At 44.4% G+C, this 25,453-nt stretch overlaps 2 long non-coding RNA genes and 1 other non-coding gene across 5 annotated transcripts in view; 1 reads left to right on the top strand and 2 right to left on the bottom strand.

Moving 5' to 3' along the window:
• LOC122543962 (uncharacterized) overlaps positions 1–15,241 on the bottom strand; it is a 61,645-nt gene extending 46,404 nt beyond the window's left edge. For 2 of the 3 annotated variants that reach the window (XR_015754645.1, XR_015754642.1), the window contains exon 1: positions 15,118–15,237. This is a non-coding gene — a long non-coding RNA (uncharacterized LOC122543962). Of the gene's footprint in view, positions 1–15,117 lie in introns of all 3 variants that reach the window. The other variant, XR_015754644.1, reaches the window with a different exon arrangement.
• A 299-nt stretch (positions 15,242–15,540) lies between these two features.
• LOC148136260 (uncharacterized) lies at positions 15,541–23,073 on the top strand. The gene is made up of 2 exons (XR_015754547.1): positions 15,541–16,257; positions 18,649–23,073. It is a non-coding gene; the product is annotated as an uncharacterized LOC148136260 (long non-coding RNA).
• A 486-nt stretch (positions 23,074–23,559) lies between these two features.
• On the bottom strand, positions 23,560–23,632 carry trnar-acg (transfer RNA arginine (anticodon ACG)). The gene has a single exon. It is a non-coding gene; the product is annotated as a tRNA-Arg (tRNA).
• Positions 23,633–25,453: the final 1,821 nt, after the last annotated feature.

The raw sequence follows: 25,453 nt of genomic DNA, 5'->3' as shown, positions 1-25,453 counted from the left end.
ATTCAGAAAAGATTTACAAGGATGTCGCCAGATTGGAGGATTTGGCTAAAGGGAGAGGTTGAATAGGCTGGGGCCGTTTTCCCTGGAGTGTTGAAGGCTGAGGGCTGACCTCAGAGGTTTATAAAATCATGAGGGGAATGGATAGGATAAATAGTCTTTTCCCTAGTGTGGAGAAGTCCAAAACTGGAGGTCATAGGTTTAGGATGAGAGGGGAAAGATATAATAGAGACCTAAGGGGCAACTTTTTCACACAGAGGGTAATACGTGTATGGAATGAGCTCAGATGAAATGGTGCAGGCTGGTACAATTGTAACATTTAAAAGGTATCTGGATGGGTATATCAATGGGAAGGGTTTAGAGGGAAATGGGCCAAGTACTGGCAAACGGAACTAAATTAGGTTGGGATATCTGGTCAGCACGGACTAGTTGGACCAAAGGGTCTGTTACCGTCCTGTACATCTCTATGACTCTAATATACTGTAGCCACGTGATTTACTTCAAAATAGTATTTTGAAGCCTGACTTGTGTGCATCACTAGTGGCTTCTTTGCTCATCTTAGATTGTTTTGTGATCCAGCAAGGAAAATAATGGGGCCTTAAGGTTTGATAGAGACTTTCAGAAATTTTCTAAAAAAAAAGTTTTTTTTTAAAAATACGCTCAAGGGAAACACCCATTGCCGAGAAAGGGAGACTTTAGGTTTTAGTTTTACTTTGAGTAGTCCTGTGAAGTGGTTGAAATAGGATGGCTGTGCAGTATAGTGCTTCAAAGAGAGATAGAGATATAATGAACTAGGTAACCTCAGAATGAGCAATTAGTGTTTGTCTCATACCACAAGTGTTGTGATTAAACCCAGAAGTGGTTACTTAAAGCTGAGTATATTTAAGCATCCGAGGAGCAGGAGAATCGACGTTTCGGGCATAAGCCCTTCTTCAGGGCTTACGCCCGAAACGTCGATTCTCCTACTCCTCGGATGCTGCCTGGCTTGCTGCACTTTTCCAGCACCACATTTTTCAACTCTGATCTCCAGCATCTGCAGTCCTCACTTCCTCCTGAGTATATTTAAGGCCAGGTATTTAATAGCTTCAGGGAGAAGCTCTACAGTTCCAGTCCAGCTATTATTAAAGTCATGAAAGTGTGTTAAACCTACCAAGGTGTAGACACAGGGACTCTGGTGTGACTACTGCACAAGTCTCAGGATACAGGGTAGGCCATTTGAGATTGAGATAAGGGAAATTTATTCACCAAAAGGATTTTGAACTTGTGGAATTTTCTCCCACAGAAGGCTGTGAAGTCAAGTCACTGAACATATTCAAGCATGTTTAGATTTTAAAGGCTTCAAGGAGTGGGGGGAGAAAGCAGGAATGTGGTAATAAGAGGAGGATCAGTCATGATCACATGGAATACAGAGAAGATTCAAAAACTGAATGACCCATTCCCCTCCCAGTTTTGATGTTTCAATGAATGGTATGTTGGGTATTGTACAAAACCCTGCTTTTTTTTTCCAACTTATAGCTGAGTTTTTGGGACTTGTGGGATTATATGTTTATGCGGCTTTTAAAATAAAACATTTGAAATTGTATTATAAGTAAATGCTTTAGTTGATTCTATTTTATATTCGTCTCTTTTGCTAATAAATTTCAATTTTATTGGTATAGCAAAATCTGCAGCACTGTACACTTTTGTTTCAGTAAGCAACTACATTGTTAAAACCAAGAAATCGAAATATCAGGTTTCTGTCTGACTTGTCTGACATGAGCTGGGTTCATAACAGGTGGAGGACCACTGGCAGCTCTTGATGGGATTTTTTTAGTTCATTGACTTGAAAGGGACCTGTGTCTTTCTTGCTAAAGTAACAGCCACAGAACGACTCTTCAACAAGAAACGTGGCGAAATTTATTGCATAAAACTTACCAGTGGCTTTAGATGTGGCTCAGAGTTTACTGGAAATGGGAGATTAAACAGTGGATTATTTAAAATCTTTGATGAAAGCTAAACTGAGAGAGTTAGCATAAAAATTGAAGGTAAAGGAAAGAATAGGATTTTGTGAGGATGAGACAGCTCAAGTCGCTGTACAACATTTAGAATTGGGAGAGAGGAAACTTAGAACCAGCAATATCACTGTTGGAATTGGCTGATGTATAGTTATAAACAAAAAATGAAAGGACTTCAATAAAGAGATATAAAAATAAAATTTGCAATTGAAGAAAATGAAAAACAGCACGTAACGGAATGAGAAGACAATGAAAAACAGGGAATAATGGAGAGAGGAGAGAGAAAGCAGAGAGAAATGTAAAATGGGATGGATTAAAAAAGTAAACTCTGAAGAGACAAGGAAATTGGAGAACATGAGTATGCCAGAAGAAGGTTTAGAACAGAGAAGGAAGAAAAAGGCTGCAGCCTGAAGGATGGTTCTGATTTAGCCAGAAAATTATGCTTCATAGCCAAGTTTAAAAGGATGGAATCTAAACATATTTTTCTTCTCAAAGTTTGTGAGAAGATTTGTAGCTCGGGTGCTCGTTGTTGTGGTTCTGTTCGCCGAGCTGGGAATTTGTGTTGCAGATGTTTCGTCCCCTGTATAGGTGACATCCTCAGTGCTTGGGAGCCTCCTATGAAGCGCTTCTGTGATCTTTCCTCTGGCATTTGTAGTGGTTTGAATCTGCCGCTTCCGGCTGTCAGTTCCAGCTGTCCGGTATATTGGGTCTAGGTCGATGTGCTTATTGATTGAACCTGTGGATGAGTGCCACGCCTCTAGGAATTCCCTGGCTGTTCTCTGTCTGGCTTGCCCTATGATAGTAGTGTTGTCCCAGTCGAATTCATGTTGCTTGTCATCTGCGTGTGTGGCTACTAAGGATAGCTGGTTGTGTCGTTTCGTGGCTAGTTGGTGTTCATGGATGCGGATTGTTAGCTGTCTTCCTGTTTGTCCTATGTAGTGTTTTGTGCAGTCCTTGCATGGGATTTTGTACACTACATTGGTTTTGCTCATGCTGGGTATCGGGTCCTTCGTTCTGGTGAGTTGTTGTCTGAGAGTGGCTGTTGGTTTGTGTGCTGTTATGAGTCCTAGTGGTCGCAGTAATCTGGCTGTCGGTTCGGCTCCCACAGGCTCCCACAGACAGCTCACAGACATGGAAAGAACAATACTGGCCAAGGGACTCAACTACAACCACAGGGACGCCAAGACAGCAGACTTCCTAGCAGCACTAGAATGCACACTCAGGAACAATGGACTGACAGAAGAGACACATCAAACAGTGAGACAAAGTATCGTACCTCTGATAACAAGGAAAAGACAAACACATAACCTCAACACCAAGGAGAGGGAAGCACTAAAATCGCTAAGAAATAATCAGAACATAATCATACTACCAGCAGACAAAGGCAGAATGACGGTCATCCTGGACAAAGCAGACTACATCCAAAAAGCGCAACAACTACTTGCAGATACCAACACCCACCAAAAGAGGGAGTTTGACGCCACCCCACAGCTCACAAATAGGATAAACAACACATTGAGGAACCTACAAAAAACGGACAGACAACCAGGTTTGACCTACAAAGAATGAAACTTGAAAGCAACAACACCCCCAGATTCTATGGAATACCTAAAGTGCACAAACCAGACATCCCACTCATACCCATAGTATCACTACCAGGGATACCATCACACAAACTGGCTAAAGAACTACAGCAGAAACTGAAACACCTGATCAGCGGATCCAGACACTCTATACAATCAACACAGGAATTCTTGGACATCAAGCAGTTAGCACTGCTGCCTCACAGCGCCAGAGACCCGGGTTCAATTCCCGCCTCAGGCGACTGACTGTGTGGAGTTTGCACGTTCTCCCCGTGTCTGCGTGTGCGTGGGTTTCCTCCGGGTGCTCCGGTTTCCTCCCACAGTCCAAAGATGTGCAGGTCAGGTGAATTGGGGCTGAAAATGTGTTGCTGGAAAAGCGTAGGAGGTCAGGCAGCATCCAGGGAACAGGAGAATCAACGTTTCGGGCATAAGCCCTTCTTCAGGAATGATCTTCTTCAGGAATGAAGGGCTTATGCCCGAAACGTCAATTCTCCTGTTCCCTGGATGCTGCCTGACCTGCTGCGCTTTTCCAGCAACACATTTTCAGCTCTGATCTCCAGCATCTGCAGTCCTCACTTTCTCCTCAGGTGAATTGGCCATGCTAAATTGCCCATAGTGTTAGGTAAGGGGTAAATGCAGGGATATGGGTGGGTTGGGCTTCGGCGGGGCGGTGTGGACTTGTTGGGCCGAAGGGCCTGTTTCCACACTGTAAATAATCTAATCTAATCTAATCTAATAATAGCACACAAACCAACAGCCAACATTCCACAAGACAGTGGAATGAGGACATGCCACAATCCAAAGGACTCGCCACGTTACCATACATCAAGAACATTTCTGAACTGACAGCCAGACTACTATGACCACTAGGACTCATAACAGCACACAAACCAATAGCCACTCTCAGACAACAATTCACCAGGACAAAGGACCTGATACCCAGAGTGAGAAAACCCAAAGTAGTGTACAAAATCCCATGAAAGGACTGCACAAAACACTACATAGGACAAACAGAAAGACAGCTAACGATCCGCAGCCATGAACATCAACTAGCCACGAAACGACACAACCAGCTATCCTTAGTAGCCACACACGCAAATGACAAGAAACATGAATTCGACTAGGACAACACTACTATTATAGGAAAAGCCAAACAGAGAACAGCCAGGGATTCAATCAATAAGCAATCGACCTGGACCCAATATACTGGCCACTGCAACGGACAGCTGGAACGGACAACCACTACAAAAAGATTCAAACCGGAGGAAAGATCACAGAAGCGCTTCACAGGAGGCTCCCAAGCACTGAGGATGTCACCTAGACAGGGGACGAAACGTCTGCAACACAAATTCCCAGCTCGGCGAACAGAACCACAACATATTGTTTTCTCATTTCAGAAGGCAGTTGGGCAGATGAAATGGGATCAGTGGTTAGAGAAGTCAAGTCAGAGAATTTCTTTTGAGAAATTATGACCACAACAATTCAAAAAGTAATCTTTCAAATTTATAAATTATTTAGACATACATCAAATATTCAACACCAGTGAAGGCAGCAATTCTGGCAGATACCTATACTGTCTCACATAGACAACTACATGTGGAGAAATGGACAGATGGCGATCTTTCATTTCACCTGATCTTAAGTACTAGAGTCGTTATTTTTCTTGCACACAGTCAGTTCTTGTAGGAAGCAAAAGGGAATGTGGTCACTCATCAGCCTGAGGTGAAGTGTAGCTAACTCCCTCTATTACACAGTATGTCATCACATCCAGCGTGAAGGTACAGCACCAAGATGATAGTGACATATAAGAGAAGTGAGAATTCAAACTGTGAAAAATGCAGTATTGGCACTGAAGAACAAGGTAAGGTCTCATGCCTGAGAGAGAGGTTTATAGACTGACAGAGTTAAATACACAAATGGACTGATGTTGAAGCTCAAAATGCAGCTTCAATGATGTGACAGTGACATCATAGAGGATCTGGCTACAAGCTGGTCATAACTGGGTGTTAAATATTACAGGTTAGAATGAATTTGAAAAGAAAATAAAGAATGGAGCAACTGGGAAAATAAGGAAGGCTACTCTATGATGCATTTGTAACACAGGATCATAGATAATGAAAAGTAATACAGAGATTCCATTTGATTAAAACAAATAACTGCATATGCTGGAAATCTGAAACTAAAACAGAAATTGATGGAGAATCTCTGCACAGATGCTGCCACAGATTCTACAGAGTTTCTCCAGAAATTTCTATTGTAACGGTTAGACTTTCCATAGTTAGGATTAGTGACATCATGTATTCTTTTAGAAATAGACAATTTGCAACAAAACTCAAACATTTTACTGGGAACTCTACATTTTCTCATAGGTCAGAATAACTGGCATAGTAGACATTTCCTGAATTCATTGTGTTTTTTCATTTTTTCTTTTATCTCCCGCAACGATCTCAGATTGTCTTCTCACTGGTGAGACTCCCTCTTCACTTCACTGGCCCTATTCTCATGAAGCTACACACCAACACCAATACACCAGAAAACACAGTTTAGCAACAAGAATAGGTCATTTGGCCCCTCATTTCGACAGGCTGGAAAGGGAGGCGAGGTTATTTGAAATTGGAGAACTCAATGTTGAGTCCTCCGTGCTGTAGGCTGTCCAGGTGGAAGATGAGGTATTGTTACTCCAATTTGCAGTCTGCTGCACTATTGGCAATGGAGGAGGCTGGGGAGGACTCGTTGGAATGGGAAAGGGAATTGAATTAGGCAGTGAGCGGGAGGTCAGGAGCACTGGATAATGCTAGGTTAGAGGTCACCCGATGCTCCTAATGTGGTTTTCTCGACATCCATGAGACCAAACATAAACTAGGGGAATATTTCACTGAGCCTCTCAGCACGGCACATGGGCCAGCCTGACCTCCTGGTCACTACCCATTGCGATTCCCCGTCCCACCTTCCTCTCCAACATGTCTGAGCAACTCTACCTGTGTTCAGCTATCACCAACTCACCATTCCACCCCTCTCTCCAACCAAACCCTCCCCCTGTATCTGCAATTCCTCCCAACCCACATCCTCACACCCACGTTCGTTCCTGAAGAAATATCGACTTCTCTACCTCCCGGTGCTGCAGAGTTTCCTGTGTACTCCAAGCCTCCTGCCTGTCTATCTTGATGCTGCAGAGTTTCCTTTGTTCTCCCAGCCCCTGCTTGTCTATCCTGATGCTGCCTGGTTTCCTGTGTTAGAACACAGAACATAACAGCACAGTACAGGCCCTTCGGCTATCGATGTTGCGCGGTCCTGTGAAACCAATCCGAAGCTTATCTAACCTATACTATTCCATTCTCGTCCCTATGCCTAGTCAATGATCAGTTAAATGCCCATAAATTTGGCGAGTCTACAACTGTTGCAGATAGTGAGTTCCACGCCCTTACTACTCTCTGAGTAAAGAAACTACCTCTCACATCTGTCCTAAATCTATCTTCCCTCAATTTGAAACTATGACCCTTGTGCTAGCCATCAACATCCTAGGAAAAAGACTCTCACTGTGCACCCTACCAAACCATCTGATTATCTTATTTGTCTCAATATCTTTCAACCTTCTTCTCTCTAATAAAACATTTTCAAGTCCCTCAACCTTTCCTCGTAAGACCGTCTCCCACACCAGGCAACATTGTAGTAACTCTCCTGTGAACCCTTTCCAAAGCTTCCACGTCCTTCCTACAATGTAGTGACCAGAACTGCACGCAATACTCCAAATACAGCCTCACAAGAGTTTTGTACCATTGCAGCATGACCTCATGGTTCCAAAACTCAATCCCTCTCCTAATAAAAGCTAACACACTATGACTTCTTAACAGCCCTATCAACATGGGTGGAAACTTTGAGGGCTGGAAATGTGTTGCTGGAAAAGCACAGCAGGTCAGGCAGCATCCAGGGAACAGGAGAATCGACGTTTCGGGCATAAGCCCTTCTTCAGGAATGAGGAAAGTTTGTCCAGCAGGCTAAGATAAAAGGTAGGGAGGAGGGACTTGGGGGAGGGGGGTCGGAAATGTGATAGGTGGAAAGAGGTCAAGGTGAGGGTGATAGGTCAGACTGGGGTGGGGGCGGAGAGGTCGGGAAGAAGATTGCAGGTTAGGAAGGCGGTGCTGAATTCGATGGATTTGACTGAGACAGGGTGGGGGGAGGGGAAATGAGAAAATGAGGAAACTCGGATTTCACCAGTTTCCTCATTTCCCCTCCCCCCACCCTGTCTCAGTCAAATCCATCGAATTCAGCACCGCCTTCCTAACCTGCAATCTTCTTCCCAACCTCTCCGCCCCCACCCCAGTCTGACCTATCACCCTCACCTTGACCTCTTTCCACCTATCACATTTCCGACCCCCCTCCCCCAAGTCCCTCCTCCCTACTTTTTATCTTAGCCTGCTGGACAAACTTTTCTCATTCCTGAAGAAGGGCTTATGCCCGAAACGTCGACTCTCCTGTTCCCTGGATGCTGCCTGACCTGCTGTGCTTTTCCAGCAACACATTTCCAGCTCTGATCTCCAGCATCTGCAGACCTCACTTTCTCCTCAAAGATGGAAACTTTGAGGGATCTATTTACATGACCACCGAGATCTCTCTGCTCACCTACACTACCAAGAATCTTACCATTCTCCCAATACTCTGCATTCTTGGTTACTCCTTCCAAAGTGAATCACCTCACACCTTTTCTGCATTAAACCTCCATTTGCCACCTCTCAGCCCAGCTCCACAGCCTATGTCCTTCTGTAACCTAGAACATCCTTCGGCACTATCCACAACTATGGGCGGCATGGTGGCACAGTGGTTAGCACTGCTGCCTCACAGCGCCAGAGACCCGGGTTCAATTCCCGCCTCAGGCGACTGACTGTGTGGAGTTTGCACGTTCTCCCCGTGTCTGCGTGGGTTTCCTCCGGGTGCTCCGGTTTCCTCCCACAGTCCGAAGATGTGCAGGTCAGGTGAATTGGCCATGCTAAATTGCCCGTAGTGTTAGGTAAGGCGTAAATGTAGGGGTATGGGTGGGTTTCGCTTCGGCGGTCGGTGTGGACTTGTTAGGCCGAAGGGCCTGTTTCCACACTGTAATGTAATCTAATCTCATCTGTAATGTAATCTAAAAAACTGTGGCCTTAGTGTCTTCCGCAAATTTAGTAACTCATCCCTCTACGCCCTCATCCAGGTCGTTTATAAAAATGACAAACAGCAGTGGACCCAAAACAGATCTTTATGGTACACCACTCGTAACTGAATTCCAGGATAAACATTTCCCATTAACCATCACCACCCTCTGTCTTCTTTCAGCGAACCAAACTGCTGATCCAAACTGCTAAATCGCCCTCAATCGCATGTGTCCATATTTTGTGCAGTAGCCTACCTTGGGGAACCTGATCAAACTTTACTGAAATCCAGTGAGATCACATCAACCGCTTTACCCTCATCCACCTGTTTAGTCACCTTCTCAAAGAATTCAATAAGGTTTGTGAGGCACAACCGACCTTTCACAAAACTGTGTTGACTATCCCTAATCAAATTATTCCTATCGAGATGATTATAAATCCTATCTCTTATAACCTTTTCCAACACTTTCCCCACAACCAAAGTAGGGCTCACTGGTCAAAGTGACCAGGGCTGTCTCTACTCCCCTTCCTGAATAAGGAAACAACATTTGCAATCCTCCAGTCTTCTGGTACTACTCCTGTAGACAATGATGGCGTAAAGATCAAAGCCAAAGGTTTGGCAATCTCCTCCCTGGCTTCCCAGAGAATCCTAGGATACATCCTATCATGCCCAGGGGATTTACCTATTTTCACACTTTCCAGAATATCTAACACCTCCTCCTTGTTAACCTCAATCCCATCCACTCTAGTGGCCCTTTTCTCAGTATTCTCCTTGACAACATTGTCTTTTTCCATTGCGTTCTCCCAGCGTCTGGCTGTCTATCCTGATACTGCCTGGTTTCCTGTGTTCTCCCAGCCTTCTGTCTATCTATCCTGATGCTGCCTGTTTTGCTATGTTTGTCCTCGCCTCCTGCCTGTCTATCCTGATGCTGCTTGGTTTGTTATGTTTGTCCCAGCCTCCTGCCTGTCTCTCCTGATGCTGCCTAGTTTCCTGTGGTCTCCCAGCCTCTGGCTTGTCTAACATGGTGCTGCCTTATTTATTGTAACTAGTGGTATACCACAAGGATCTGTTTTGGGGCCACTGCTGTTTGTCATTTTTATAAATAACCTGGATGAGGGCAGAGAATGATGGGTTAGTAAATTTGCAGATGACACTAAGGTCAGTGAATTTGTTGACAGTTCTGAAGGGTTACAGAGGGTTAAGCCGCAGAGCTGGGCTGTGTGGTGTCAAATGGAGTTTAATGTGGAAATGTTTGAGGTGATTCACTTTGGAAGGAGTAATAGGAATAAAGAGTACAGAGCTAATGGTGAAATTCTTGGTAGTGTAGATGAGCACAGAGATCTCAGTGTACGTGTATGTAGATACCTCAAAGTTGCCACCCAGTTTGATAGGGTTGTTTAGAAAGCATACGATGTATTAGCTTTTATTGGTAGAGGGATTGGGTTTGGCAGCCACAAGGTCATGCTGCAATGGTACAAAACTCTGGTGCGGCCACACAGAGTATTGCATACAGTTCTGGTCACCGCGTGAGAGGGAGAATGTGGAAGCTTTCGAAAGGGTGCAGAGGAGATTTACTAGCATGTTACCTGGTATGAAGGGAAGGTCTTATGAGGAAAGGTTGAGACACTTAAGGCTGTTTTCAACAGAGAGAAGGTGAGAGGTGACTTACTTGAGACATATAAGATAATCAGAGTGATGGGTAGGGTGGACAGTGAGAGCCATTTTCCTCGGATGGTAATGGCTAGCACGAGGGGACAGAGCTTTAAATTGAGGGGTGACAGATAAAGGGCAGATGTCAGAGGTAGTTTCTTTACTCAGAGAGAAGTAGGGGCATGGAACGTATTGCCTGCAACAGTAGTAGACTCGGCAACTTTAACGGTGTTTAAATGGTCATTAGATAAACATATGTATGAAAATGGAATATTGTAGGGTAGATGGGCTGCAGATTGGTTCCACAGATCGGCGCAACATCGAGGGCAGAAGGACTGTACTGCACGGTAATGTTCTATGTTGTGTTCTCCCAACGTCCTCCTTGTCTATCTCGACGCTGCCTGGTTTGCTGTATTCTCCCAGCCTCCTGCCTGTCAATCCTGATGCTGCCTGGTTTGCTGTGTCCTCCAAGCCTCCTGCCTGTCTATCCTGACGATGCCTGGCTTGCTGTGTCCTCCAAGCCTCCTGCCTGTCTATCCTGATGCTGCCTGGTTTGTTGTGTTCCCCCGGCCTCCTGCCTGTCTAACCTGACGATGCCTAGTTTGTTGTATTTGTCCCAGCCTCTTGCCTGTCAATCCTGATGCTGCCTGGTTTGCTGTGTTCTCCCAGCATCCTGCCTGTCTGCCATGATGCTGCCTGGTTTGTTGTGTCCTCCCATCCTCCTGCCTGTCTATCCTGACGCTGCCTGGTTTGCTGTGTTTGTCCCAGTCTCTTGCTTGTGTATCCTGATGCTGCCTGTGTTCCCAGCCTCCTGCCTGTTTATCCTGATGCTGGGAAATGAATATTCAAGGCTATACGTGCTATTGTAAGGACAAACTGACAGGCATCCCTTGGGTGGCCCTGTTGGTAAGGGATGATATTCAGTCCCTTGCACGGGGGGACCTAGAATCAAGGGATGTAGAGTCAGTATGGATAGAGCTGAGAGATTTACGGGTAGAAAGACCCTCTTGAGTGTTATCTACAGGCCCCCAAATAGTAATATGGATGTAGGATGTAAGTTGAATAAGGGAGCTGAAATTGGCCTGTCGCAAAGATGTTACTACAGTTGTTATGGGGGATTTCAACATGCAGGTAGACTCGGAGAATCAGGATGGTATTGGGCCTCAAGAAAGAGACTTTGTGGAGTGCCTCCAAGATGGATTCTTAGAACAGCTGGTGCTGGAGCCTCCCAGGGAGAAGGCAATTCTGGATCTGGTATTGTGCAATGAACCAGAATTGATCAGGGACCTCGAAGTGAAGGAACCATTAGGAGGTAGTGACCATAATACAATAAGCTTCAATCTGCAATTTGAAAGGGAGCGGGTACAATCGGTAGTGACAATATTTCAGTTGAATAAAGGGAACTATGGAGCTATGAGGGAGGAGCTGGCCAAAGTTCAATGGTGCAAAACCTTAACAGGGATGACAGTGGAGGAACAATGGCAAATATTTCGGGGTATAATGCAGAAGATGCAGGATCAGTTCATTCCAAAAAGGAAGAAAGATCCTATGAGGAGGCAGGGGTGGCCATGGCTGACGAGGGAAGTTAAGAAACATATAAAGTCAAAAGAGAAAAAGTATAACATAGCAAAGATAACTGGGAAAACGGAGGACTGGGAAGCTTTTAAAGAACAACAGAGGATTACTAAGAAGGAAATACGCAGAGAAAAATGAGGTACGAAGGTAAACTGGCCAAAAATATAGAGGAGGATAGTAAAAGCTTTTTTAGGTATATGAAAGGCAAAAAAATGGTTAAGATTAAAATTGGGCCCTTGAAGACAGAAGCAGGGGAATATATTATGGGGAACAAAGAAATGGCAGAAGAGTTGAATTGGTACTTCAGATCTGTGTTCACTGGGAAAGACACAAGCAATCTCCCTGAGGTAACAGTGGCTGAAGGACCTGAACTGAAGGGAATTTATATTTGCCAGGAATTGGTGTTGGAGAGACTGTTAGGTCTGAAGGTTGATAAGTCCCCGGGGCCTGATGGTCTACATCCCAGGGTACTGAAGGAGGTGGCTCTAGAAATAGTGGATGCGTTGATTATTGTCCAGAGTTTGACAGATTCAGGATCAGTTCCTGCAGATTGGAGGGTGGCTAATGTTGTCCCACTTTTTAAGAAAGGACCGAGAGAGAAAGCAGGGAATTATAGACCAGTTAGTCTGACCGCAGTGGTGGGAAAGATGCTGGAGTCAATTATAAAGGTTGAAATTACGACACATCTGGATAGCAGTAACAGGATAGGTCAGAGTCAGCATGGATTTATGAAGGGGAAATCATGCTTGACTAATCTTCTGGAATGTTTTGAGGATGTAACTCTGAAGATGGACAAGGGAGATCCAGTGGATGTAGTGTACCTGGACTTTCAGAAAGCCTTTGATAAAGTCCCAAATAGGAGGTTAGTGAGCAAAATTAGGGTGCATGGTATTGGGGGCAAAGTACTGACTTGGATTGAAAATTGGTTGGCTGACAGGAAACAAAGAGTAGTGATAAACGGCTCCCTTTCGGAACGGCAGGTGGTAACCAGTGAGGTACCGCAGGGATCAGTGTTAGACCGCAGCTTTTTACAATATATATTAATGATATAGAAGATGGTATTAATAGTAACATTAGCGAATTTGCTGATGATACAAAGCTGGGTGGCAGGGTGAAATGTGAGGAAGATGTTAGGAGATTACAGGGTGACCTGGACAAGTTAAGTGAGTGGGCAGATCCATGCAGATGCAGTTTAATGTGGATAAATGTATGGTTATCCACTTTGGTGGCAAGAACAGGAAGGCAGATTACCACCTAAGTTAGGTAAAGGGGCAGTACAAAGAGATCTGGGTGTCCTTGTACACCAGTCAGTGAAGGTAAGCATGCAGGCACAGCAGGTAGTGAAGAAAGGTAATAGTATGCTGGCCTTCATAACAAGAGGGATTGAGTATAGAAGCAAAAAGGTTCTTCTGCAGCTGTACAGGGCCCTGGTGAGACCACACCTGGAGTATTGTGTGCAGTTCTGGTCTCCAAATTTGAGGAAAGACATTCTGGCTATTGAGGGAGTGCAGCGTACGTTCACAAGGTCAATTCCTGGAATGGAGGGACTATCTTACGTTGAAAGATTGGAGCGACTGGGCTTGTATAACCTTGAGTTTAGAAGACTGAGAGGGGATCTGATTGAGACGTATAAGATTATTAATGGATTGGACACTCTGAAGGCAGGAAACATGTTTCCGCTGATGGGTGAGTCCCGAACCAGAGGACACAGCTTAAAATAAGGTGTTGGCCATTTAGGACAGAGATGAGGAGAACTTCTTCACCCAGAGAGTGGTGGGCGTGTGGAATGGTCTGCCCCAGAAGGTAGTGGAGGCCCAGTCTCTGGATTCGTTTAAGAAAGAGTTGGATAGAGCTCTCAAGGATAGTGGAATCAAGGGTTATGGAGATAAGGCAGGAACAGGATACTGATTGAGGATGATCAGCCATGATCATAATGAATGGTGGTGCAGGCTCGAAGGGCAGAATGGCGTACTCCTGCACCTATTGTCTATTGCTGCCTGGTTTGCTGCGTTCACCCAGCGTCCTGCCTGTCTATCCTGATGCCACCTGGTTTGTTGTGTCTGTCCCAAACTTCTGCCTGTCTGCCATGATGCTGCCTGGTTGGCTGTGTTCTCCCAGCCTCTTGCCTGTCTATCCTGATGCTGCCTAGTTTGTTCTGTCCTCCCGGTCTCCTGCCTGTCTATCCTGACACTGCCTGGTCTGTTTTGTTCTCCCAGCCTCTTGCCTGCTTATCCTGATGCTGCCTGGTTTGTTCTGTCCTCCCAGCGTCCTGCCTGTCTATCATGATGCTGCCTGATTTGTTGTGTTCTCCCAGCCTCTTGCCTGTTTATCTTGATGCTGCCTGGTTTGTTGTGTCCTCCCGGTCTCCTGCCTGTCTATCCTGACACTGCCTGGTCTGTTTTGTTCTCCCAGCCTCTTGCCTGTTTATCCTGATGCTGCCTGGTTTGTTGTGTTTGTCCCAGCCTCCTGCCTGTTTATCCTGATGCTGCCCGGTTTGTTGTGTTTGTCCCAGCCTCCTGCCTGTTTATCCTGATGCTGCCTGGTTTGTTGTGTTTGTCCCAGCCTCTTGTCTGTCTACCCTGATGCTGCCTGGATCGTTGTGTTCGCCCAGCCCTCTGCTTGCCTATCCTGATGCTGCCTGGTTTACTGTGTTTCTCCCAGTGACCTGCCTGTCTATCCTGATACTGCCGTGTTTGTCCCAGCCTCTTACCTGTCTATCCTGATGCTGCCTGGTTTGTTGAGTTTGTCCCAGCCTCTTACCTGTCTATCCTGATGCTGCCTGGTTTGTTCTGTACTCCCAGCCCTCTGCTTGCCTATCCTGATGCTGCCGGGTTTGTTGAGTTTGTCCCAGCCTCTTACCTGTCTATCCTGATGCTGCCTGGTTTGTTGAGTTTGTCCCAGCCTCTTACCTGTCTATCCTGATGCTGCCTGGTTTGTGAGTTTGTCCCAGTCTGCTGCCTATCTATCCTGATGCTGCCGGGTTTGTTGTGTTTGTCCCAGCCTCTTCCCTGTCTATCCTGATGCTGCCTGGTTTGTTGAGTTTGTCCCAGTCTGCTGCCTGTCTATCCTGATGTTGCCTGGATCATTGTGCTCTCCCGGCCTCCTGCCCGTCTATCCTAATGCTGTCTGGTTTGTTGTGTATTCCCATCGGTAATATAGGTACTTTCTTTCCCGGATTGCAGGCCACCTACCGTTAGTTCTCGGATAATTTCCGCTCCTGCTGCTGCCTTTCACCCCGAACACACACTGTTCCAGTGGACGCTCTTTCCCGGCGCCTCCGCACTGAGCTCCCACGGCTGCATCTAGACCACGCATGCTCAGCTCACTCTGCCCTCTGATGGGAGAATGGAGGGGGCGCGGCCGAAGAAAAGTCGCAGATCTGGCGTCTTCGCTGAAGTGGGCGGGTCGCCGCGGAGTGGGCGTTCCTGCTGGGTGGAGGGCCTCGGTGTTTGGGTCGCGTCACGTAGATGGGGCGGGGCCTGCGGATGGGGCGGTTCCTGCAGGCGTTGCGTGTCATCGTGAAGGGGGCGAGACTTTTGGATGTTTGCGGAGTTGTCGGGGAGGGGGCGGAGCCAAATCTGGGGGTGGCTCTGAACGCGAGGCTTTTGCCGGGGCCTGTTTCTGAATGAGAGGATACGGGGCTTTGTTTTGGTTTTGGGGGGAGGGAAATGGGAATAAGTGAGATGTGGCGCTGGATAATTGGTCTGAGCTGCAGGAGTGGCCGGGGTCCCTGATTTTGAGTCAAACTCCGGGAGAAAACGGAGTTTTTCTTATCTTTTTGTTACAGAAGTCGGTTGAAACGTTGGCTCGACTTCCAGCTGCCAGACCTGCTGAATATCTCCAGCTATTTCTGTTTTTGTTTAAGATTTTTTAGTACTCGCAGTTCTTTGTTTTGTTTGCAACGTTTTCTGTGTGGATTTAACAGGTGAAACCCTGTGGATCAAACTCAGAGACAATGATTGAGGATTGAGAATAGAATAGCAGTTTATTGTCACGTGTATTTTTACAATAAACCCTTAGAAATCACCATATCAGGGCGCCCCAAGTATTGACGATAGAAGTCATAGATAAGAAAAAAGTGAAAGTTAAGACAGAATTAATCTCCGATCAATTTCAGATGGATGAAAGATTATGTACATTGAAATATGCTGAAGTCGCTGCCAAAGGAGATCTCCATGCTAGCTCCAAGATCACCAAACCTGGAGACCACCTTACCAAGCAGAGACTGCAGAGTGGAATATAACACTGGAAAAAGGCCTCAACACTACACGCCAGGCCTCTAGAAAATGTGGAAGCTGCAGTGGAAGAAGACTGACACGCTATGCACACAGGTAAAATTTTCATACCTGGATAAGCTCGCCAAACCTGGAGAATACCATGCCAACCTCAGATTGTCCCCTCTGAGATAAGGTCAGCACAGCGCCAAGCTGAGACTGCCACACCAGGCTGAGGCTGTCTCCTCTTCTCTGGCCTGGGCCAGGAGAAGATGCCTTCTGCCGAAGAAGTTAGAAAAGGTAAGATGATAGAAAAGCAGAGAAAATAAAAAAAACATACGAGGTAAATGAGGAGCTCCTTGACTGAGGAGCCTGCGTGCTGTGCTGATTTGCTGTTGCCATCTTACTTCAATTGGTTGAACCTGCACTAAAACATTTTCCCAAGAATCGTGCACCACATTTTAAAACCAGGTAATTATAGTAGAGAGCATCCAGAAAACGCTACCAAGACTCTGTCCAGGAATAAGTTACATCAGTTATAGAGATAGATTGGAAATTCGAGACAAATTCAGAAAATGCAGAAGGAATACAGCAAGTCTGGTGGCATCTAGTGAGAAAACATAGTCTGCATTTTGAGCCATGTGACCAAAGTGTATTCTTTGTTTCCAATTTCCAATATCTGCAGTATTTTGCTTTTATTGGTAGTATGAGGCTTTTCCCTTTGAAAAGGCAAAGTTTACTTGAGATTTAATTTAGCTGTTCAGTATTATGAGATGTCAGAACAGAATAGAAAGAGACAGTGTTCACTATGTTGGTGAAATTGAGAAAGAGAGGACACAAGATTATTGTGACTAACAAAAGAAGTAATGCTGACATCAGGAGAAGAAAACACTGTCAAATTCATTCAGCCCTTTTAAAAAGACAATTCTATGAAAAAGAAAAGATGAGTGATTGGGCCTACATGTGGTGCTGTTGTAGAGAACTTGCACAGACACTAGGTTGAATGTCTCCCTCCTGTGCTGTAACCAGAAATAGGGAATTGTGGGCCCACGTGCAGGCTTTCCCCACCCCATAACATCCAAATCAGATTACAGCAATGCATGTATGGGTCAAAGGCTGGTTGGGAAAAGTGGATTCAGGGTTTTGTGGCACCAGCACTGGGGAAAAAGAGGGATTTCATCTACAGATAGATTGAAAAAGTCAGATGTGCAAACGTAGCCTTTTTGAGGAGCTCACAGACTGTTCCCAAGATTGGGCAGTTCGAACAGCACAATGTGGAGCCAACTGGACAGCCAGCTGCACAAGGCTGGGTGTGGTGCAATGACAGAGGATTGATAACCTCACAGTGAAGGCACACCAAGGCAGCAGACATCCTAATATGAAGGAATTTTACAACCATTCTCAGGAAAGGAGTGGGGATGAAACTAGTATTTTAACGTTGGGCAGTCATGTGGGCATGAATTTGGAGCAAAAGTAAAGATAGATCAGTAGTTGAGATACATGGCAAATAAATAAGGGGATACATCAGAATACACAGAACAGATACATTTAACTGAGAAAGAAAAATTCCAAGTCAATAAGTATGCTCCAGTAGTCATCACAGAGATACAATTGCAGAATGATTAGATTGGGAGTGGGGTATTGAAGGGTTCACACTGAAGAAGGACGGGAAGCTAGGGAAAGATGGAGGAGAAGACACATGGTTAACCAAATAAACAATTGAAGATGATGTTAAACTTAGAGAAGAAGCATACAATTGCTGCAGGTTAGGAAAGACAAAACATAAAATGGCGAAAAAATCAAGAAGGGAAAGGGACATTGCAATAGGAGAGATGCCAGTCAAAAATATCAGAACAGTACAGCAGTTTCTCTAGATTTTAAAGAACACAATTAATAAAGGGAGCACCTGTACTATAGAAAGAGAGTCAGCAGAATTACTAATGGAAAACAAGTAGATGGCAGGTGAATTGAACAGATACTTTTCAGTGGTGTCAACCAAAGATGAGGCCAGTAACATCTGATAAGCAGCAATAAATCAGGAAATGTGGAAACTGAGAAATGTTATTGAGTGAATTGTAGAAGCTCATGCTGAGGCAGCCTTGGGACCTAATGGACACTACCCTGAGATCTGAAAATAAATATCCAGAGGGATAGTTGATGTGTTGGTTTTGGTTTTGAAAATGCCCTAGATTCAGGACAGATTCCATAGATTATAAAATAAGAAATATTCAAATAGGGATAGACCGAGGCTGCAGGTAACTGCCCATTCCTGATAGAGAGCATGTGCTTGAAACATTGACTTTTCTGTTCCTCGGATGCTGCCTGACCATCTGTGCACCCCCTGTTTTGACTCTGCAGGTAATAGCATGCCAATTTGCTTCTAATATATTTCCTATGATGTTGTGATCAAAGATGACATAGCAGAGCATGAAGAAAAATGTAAAGTGATTGGACAGAGGTTTGGTAAGAGGGAGGTCAACGTTAACCAATTTATTGTCATTCTTTTAGGAAGTGACATGTTCCTGATAAAGGGGAAATCAGTGGATGATAAAGCAGTAATGGGAGACACAACAGAAATTCATCACAAAAAAAGAAGCAACATGCTAAGGGGATTATGAGGCCACCATGGCTGACAGAGGAAGTCAGGAACAGCATAAACATAGAACATAGAAAAATACAGCGCAGTACAGGCCCTTCGGCCCTCGATGTTGCGCCAATCCAAGCCCACCTAACCTACTCTAGCCCACTATCCTCCATATGCCTATCCAATGCCAGTTTAAATGCCCATAAAGAGGGAGAGTCCACCACTGCTACTGGCAGGGCATTCCATGAACTCACGACTCGCTGAGTAAAGAATCTACCCCTAACATCTGTCCTATACCTACCACCCCTTAATTTAAAGCTATGCCCCCTCGTAATAGCTGACTCCATACGTGGAAAAAGGTTCTCATGGTCAACCCTATCTAAACCCCTAATCGTCTTGTACACCTCTATCAAGTCACCCCTAAACCTTCTTTTCTCCAATGAAAACAGCCCCAAGTGCCTCAGCCTTTCCTCATACGATCTTCCTACCATACCAGGCAACATTCTGGTAAACCTCCTCTGCACCCGTTCCAGTGCCTCCACATCCTTCCTATAGTATGGCGACCAAAACTGCACACAATACTCCAGATGCGACCGCACCAGAGTCTTATACAACTGCAACATGACTTCAGGACTCCGGAACTCAATTCCTCTACCAATAAAAGCCAGTACGCCATATGCCTTCTTCACCGCACTATTTACCTGGGTGGCAACTTTCAGAGATCTGTGTACATGGACACCAAGATCCCTCTGCTCATCCACACTACCAAGTATCCGTCCATTAGCCCAGTACCCCATCTTTTTATTACTCTTACCAAAGTGAATCATCTCACACTTACCTACATTGAACTCCATTTGCCACCTTTCTGCCCAGCTCTACAGCTTATCTATATCCCGCTGTAACCTGACACATCCTTCCTCACTGTCAACAACTCCACCGACTTTCGTATCATCTGCAAACTTGCTCACCCAATCTTCTAGCCCCAGGTCATTTATAAAAATGACAAACAGCAATGGTCTCAAAACAGATCCTTGCAGAACACCGCTAGTAACTGCACTCCAAGATGAACCTTTACCATCAACTACTACCCTCTGTCTTCTTCCGGCCAGCCAACTCCTAATCCAAACCTCCAACTCACCCTCAATGCCATACCTCCGTATTTTTTGCAGTAGCCTACCATGGGGAACCTTATCAAATGCCTTACTAAAATCCATATACACCACATCTACCACTTTATCCTCATCTACCTCCTTAGTCACCTTCTCAAAGAATTCAATAAGGTTTGTGAAGCACGACCTGCCCTTCACAAAACCATGCTGACTATTCTTGATCACATTATTCCTATCCAGATGTTCATAAATCCTATCCCTTACAATTCTCTCTAAGACTTTGCCCACAACAGAAGTGAGACTCACCGGCCTATAGTTACTAGGGTTATCCCTACTCCCCTTCTTGAACAAGAGAACCACATTTGCTATCCTCCAGTCTTCTGGCACTATTCCTGTAGACAACGAGGACATAAAAATCAAGGCCAATGGCTCTGCAATCTCCTCCCTTGCTTCCCAGAGAATCCTAGGATAAATGCCATCAGGCCCAGGAGACTTATCTATTTTCACCCTTTCTAGAATTTCCAACACCTCTTCCCTACATACCTCAAAGCCGTCCATTCTAATTAATTGTGACTCAGTATTCACATCGGCAAAAGAAAAGGCATAGAATGTGGTGGAGATTAGTGGGAAGCCAGAGGATTCAGAGGTTCTGTAGAAACCAGCAGAGGATAACTAAAAAGGCAATAAGAGGTATGCGGGAGAAGATGAGATATGAAAGTCAGCTAGCTGTAAGTATGACTATGTTTGGTTATTCTTTGTCTAGCCTATAAGTTAGCTCTCCCAATGTTGACACAATCCCCCCAGATGTTACTCTCCTGCTGAGACATATATGACTGTCGGAGTCAGATTCACTTATTAACCACACCTGGAATGAAATCACTTTGATCATTCAGGTTTACTTTGTTGGTAATAAAACAAAGAGAACAGAGAACAGTACAGCACAGGAATAGGCCCTTCAGCCCACCAAGACTGCACCTAAATAAGATGCTTTTCTAAACTGAAACCTTTTCCTTCTATCTGATCCAAATCCCTGCTTATTCTTGTATCTGTCAAAATGCATCTTTAACAATGCATCTGTATCTATCTTCCCTGGCAGTGCATTCCAGGTACTGACCACCCTTTTTGTAAAAACTTCAAAGAATTTTAAACATCTCCTTTAAACTTGCCTCCTTTTACCTTAAACCTCTGTCCCCTAGTAATTAACATTTCGACCCTGGAAAAAAGGCTCTGAATATCCATTGTATGCATGCTTCTCTGCACTTTGTAGACTTCTTTCAGGTTGCCCCACGCCTTTGATGTTCAAGTGAAAACAAACCTACTCAATCTCGCCTCACAGCTAATACACTCCAAGCCAAGCAACTTTCCTGTATCCTTTCCAAACCTGTACATCCTTCTGGTGGTGTGGTAACCAGGATTATACACAATATTTGAAACGTGACCTAATTAAAATTCTACAAAACTGCAACATGATTTGCCAATTTGAAAACTCTCTGTCCGAGTTAGCTGATGCATGTCATATGCCTTCTTGACCACCTTATCCACTTATGGTGCCACTGTCAGGAAAGTGTGGACCTGGATGCCTAGATCCTTCTGCATGTTGATGCTATTAAGGATTCTGCCATTCATTATATACTTCCCTCCTGCAATACATCTTCTAAAATGCTTCACTTTGCATTTGTCTGGATTAAACTTTATCTGTGCCGCCCAAGTCGCCAGCCTGTTTATATCCTGTTCTATCTCTTGACAATCACTATCCACAGCTCCCCGAGTCCTCCTGTCATCAGGCCACCCACATTCCCCTCCAAATCATTGCATATATTTTAAACAACATTGGTCCCAGCATGGATACCTATGAAACACCACTCATCACAGATTTCTCTGTGAAGCTTAATATTATGAAGCACACTAAATAGATTTGTACATGTCAAAAACATAGTGTTTGAGTCTTTGATTTCTCTGAAGGAAGAGGGTATTGATCCAGTTAGGGACCTTATCTTCTGTCTTCAGGAAGATTGATGTTCGTGAAACATCTTTCACCACGTTGAGTTGTCACAATATGCTTTGCAGGAAGAAGATAACCTGTTAAAGTGACATCACTGTTGTAATATATGAAATGTCGAAGTGAAATACAGCACAAGCAGTTAAAAGTATCAAGATCAGTTTATATGTTCATTGCTGTTCACAACAATGATCAGGATTTTCTAGATCATGACACTGAGACCTCAGTGTAAAACAGTGAATATTATCCCTCAGACCCAAAGGTACAACCATAGACAGTGTCCTCCACAGCCCAATATAAAACAATGAGCATTGTTCTGGTGGAAATTGAGGACTGCAGATGCTGGAGATCAGAGTTGAAAGTGTGGCACTGGAAAAGGACAGCAGGTCAGGCAGCATCCAAAGAGCAGGAGAATCAATGGATCCGGCATAAGCCCTTCATCAGGAATTCCTGCTAAAAGGAGGATGAGGCAACCATGGCTGACAGAGGAAGTCAGGAACAGCATAAAAGCAAAAGAAAAGGCACAGAATGTGGTGAGGATTAGTGGGAAGCCAGAGGATTGAGAGGTTCTATAGAAACTAGCAGAGGATAACTAGAAAAGCAATGAGAGGTAGGGGGGAGAAGATGAGATATGAAAGTCAGCTGGCTGTAAGTATGACTATGTTTGGTTATTGATTGTCTAGCCTACAAGTTAGCTCTCCCAATTTTGACACTAGCCCCCAGATGTTACTATCCTGCTGAGGCAGCAAGAAATTTACATGTAACTGTCAGAGTCAGATTCACCTGTTAACCACATCTGGGACGAAATCATTGTGATCATTCAGGTTTACTTTGTTGGTAATAGAACAGAGAACAGTACAAAACAGGAATTGGCCCTACCACAGGAATTCCTGGTGAAGGGCTTTTGCCGGAAACGTCAATTCTTCTGCTCCTCGGATGCTGTCCTTTTCCAGCACCATACTCTCGACAATGAACATTGTTCCCCAGAGTCCAATGTAAAACAGTGACCATTATTACATTATTCTCCAGACCCCAATATAAAATATTGATTATCATTTCCCAGACCCCAATTTAAAACAATTTAGCTATCAAGGCTTGTTCAATATATTTGCATAAGATGTATGACTCTTTGATCTTTTACTGCTAAATTCTATGTCCGATGTACTGTCACTCACTCGCTGCCTGAGGAAGGAGCGGGGCTCCGAACGCTTGCACTTTCAAATAAACCTGTTGGGCTATAACCTAGTGTCGTGTGATCTTTTACTTTGTCCACTCCAGTCCAACCTCGGCGCCTCTCTATCATGGCTTAATGTCGGTGGGAATTGGGAAAAGATTGAAATGTCTTTTCAGTAAAAAGGGCATTTGCCCATCATCTTAACTCATTTTATTCTGTGTTGTTTGTTGATGTGTTATTTTCCGGCCTTGATTATTTTCTTTCATTTGGATTGAGAACATTGCTCTTCTGCTATTCGCTCCGCCTCCAAAAATAAAGCAGGCGTCTTCATTTGACCGTCTGACCTGGTTTTATGAATCCTGTTGTCAGATAATGACTGGTATTCTGCACGCAGTGTTCGAGCAAATGAAGACAATCCGGTTTAACACCAGTGGCAGGAGAGGTGATGAAATCCATAATCTGGACAAATCGTAACATACACCTAGAGAAATGTTTCAGTTGTGTTTCCTTTACCAAAGTGTGTTAAAGTAGCTTTGACGTTATAAGACTGACTCGAGCTAGGTAGGAGTCGAACCTACAATCTTCTGGTTCGTAGCCAGACGCGTTATCCATTGCGCCACTAGCCCACAAGTACATCGAGGTGGCGTGAGTCACCTCTGCAATGCTGTGGTTTTGATGATTAAATGAGTGGCAATAGTGAATTGACAAGTTCAGTATTCAGCAAGATAATCAGTTTCAATGCTTGACCTCGTTCACTTTGAAAGCTGATGAATTTCACCGAAAATCTAAGAGTACAACTCACATTCAGATCACGTCTTCGCTAAGTCAGTTTACAAACCTCGAGGTTGCAAAACAAAAAGCACGAACTGCGGATGCTGGAAATCAGGAACAAAGTCAGAAATTGCTGGGTAATCGGTCTGACAGCATCTGTGGAATGAAATCACACTTAACGTTCGGGTCCGGAGATAAGGAGAAACTTCTTTCGCCAGAATGTGGTGAATCTGTGGAATTCATTGCCACAGAAGGCTGTCATTGGAGGAATCCAGGCCATTGACTATGTTGAAAACAGAGACAGATACGTTCTTGAGTAGCAAGGGAATCAAAGGTTAGGGGGAGAAAGCGGGAAAATTGGATTGGAAAACATATCAGCGGTATTGGCGGAGCAGAATCGATGGGCTGAGTGGCCTAATTTCTGCTCCTTTGTCTTATGGACCTTTCCTCAGAATTAGTCTGATTTTTGATTTTATTCCAGGATACAAAATCGATTTGAAGGGAACATTATAAAGTTTAGCAATCATGTGAACTTTACTTTTCAAAGCTTTTGATTTTTTTTTCAAACTGTGCTGTCAGTAGTTTAATTTGTTCCCACAGAGGAGCTGCTATTTGAAAGAACATAGAAATCACATAAAAATACGGCATAATGTCAACTGGTGACCTGGAACACGGCCCTTTTCATAGCAGCGGATAGGTAACGCTTTCTGCTGACAGCTCTGGTCTTGGTTCTTTGTGGAGTTATACAGCACGGCCCTTCGATCCAACCAGTCAACGCCGGCCATTTTCCCAAACTGAACGAGTCCCACTTTCCTGCGTTTGACCCATATCCCTCCAAACCTTTCTTTGTCATGAACTGATCAAAATGTCTTTTACACATTGTAACAGTATCTGCATCCACCGCTTCCTTTGGTAGGTCATACCACACACGAACCACTCTCTGTTAAAACATTGCTCTTCCTGTCCTTTTTTAAACCTTTCCCAACTTATCTTTAAAAAATCCCCCACCCTTGGGAAAAGAGCCTTTTCATTCACATGATGCCTCTCACGATTTTATAAACCTCAATGAGGTCACCCCCTAAACTTCATAACACTCTTTTGAAAAAGTCACTGATTTCCCAGCCTATTTTTATGTCTCAAACCCTCCTGCAATATCCTGGTAAATCCTTTCTGAACCCTTTCCGGTTTAATAATTTCCTTCCCATAACAGCGGTGCGGAACTGCACACGGTGTTGGAGAGGAGTCCTCATCAATATCCAGCACATTCTCAACACGATATCCTAGCGCCTATGCTAAGCAAAACAAGCGTGCTAAACGCGTTATTAATCACCTTCTCTACCAGTAAAGCAAATTTCAAACAATTATCCTCCTGAACCCCTAGGTCTCTCAGTACCCTACCATTAATTGTATAACTTCCTGTCCTTGTTTGTATTTGCAAAATGCAGTACCTCACATTTATCCAAATTAAACTTCATCTGCCACTGGTCAGTTCATTGACCCAACTGATAACGACTTCTTTGCAATTTTAGATAACCTTCTTCATTGTCCACTAAATCACCAACTTTGGTGACATCCACAAACGTACTAACCGTGCCTCCTACATTCTCATCTAAGTCATTGATATAAATGACAAAATAAAGTGGGCCCAGTAGTGATTCATGTGGAACACTGCTGTT

The sequence above is a fragment of the Chiloscyllium plagiosum genome, unplaced genomic scaffold (assembly GCF_037043375.1).
Source record: "Chiloscyllium plagiosum isolate Xiang-an unplaced genomic scaffold, Cpla_swu_hap1 HiC_scaffold_46, whole genome shotgun sequence".
NCBI lineage: Eukaryota > Metazoa > Chordata > Chondrichthyes > Orectolobiformes > Hemiscylliidae > Chiloscyllium > Chiloscyllium plagiosum.
Note: the sequence above shows the minus strand (reverse complement) of the source record. Positions and strands in the feature narration are given on the sequence as shown.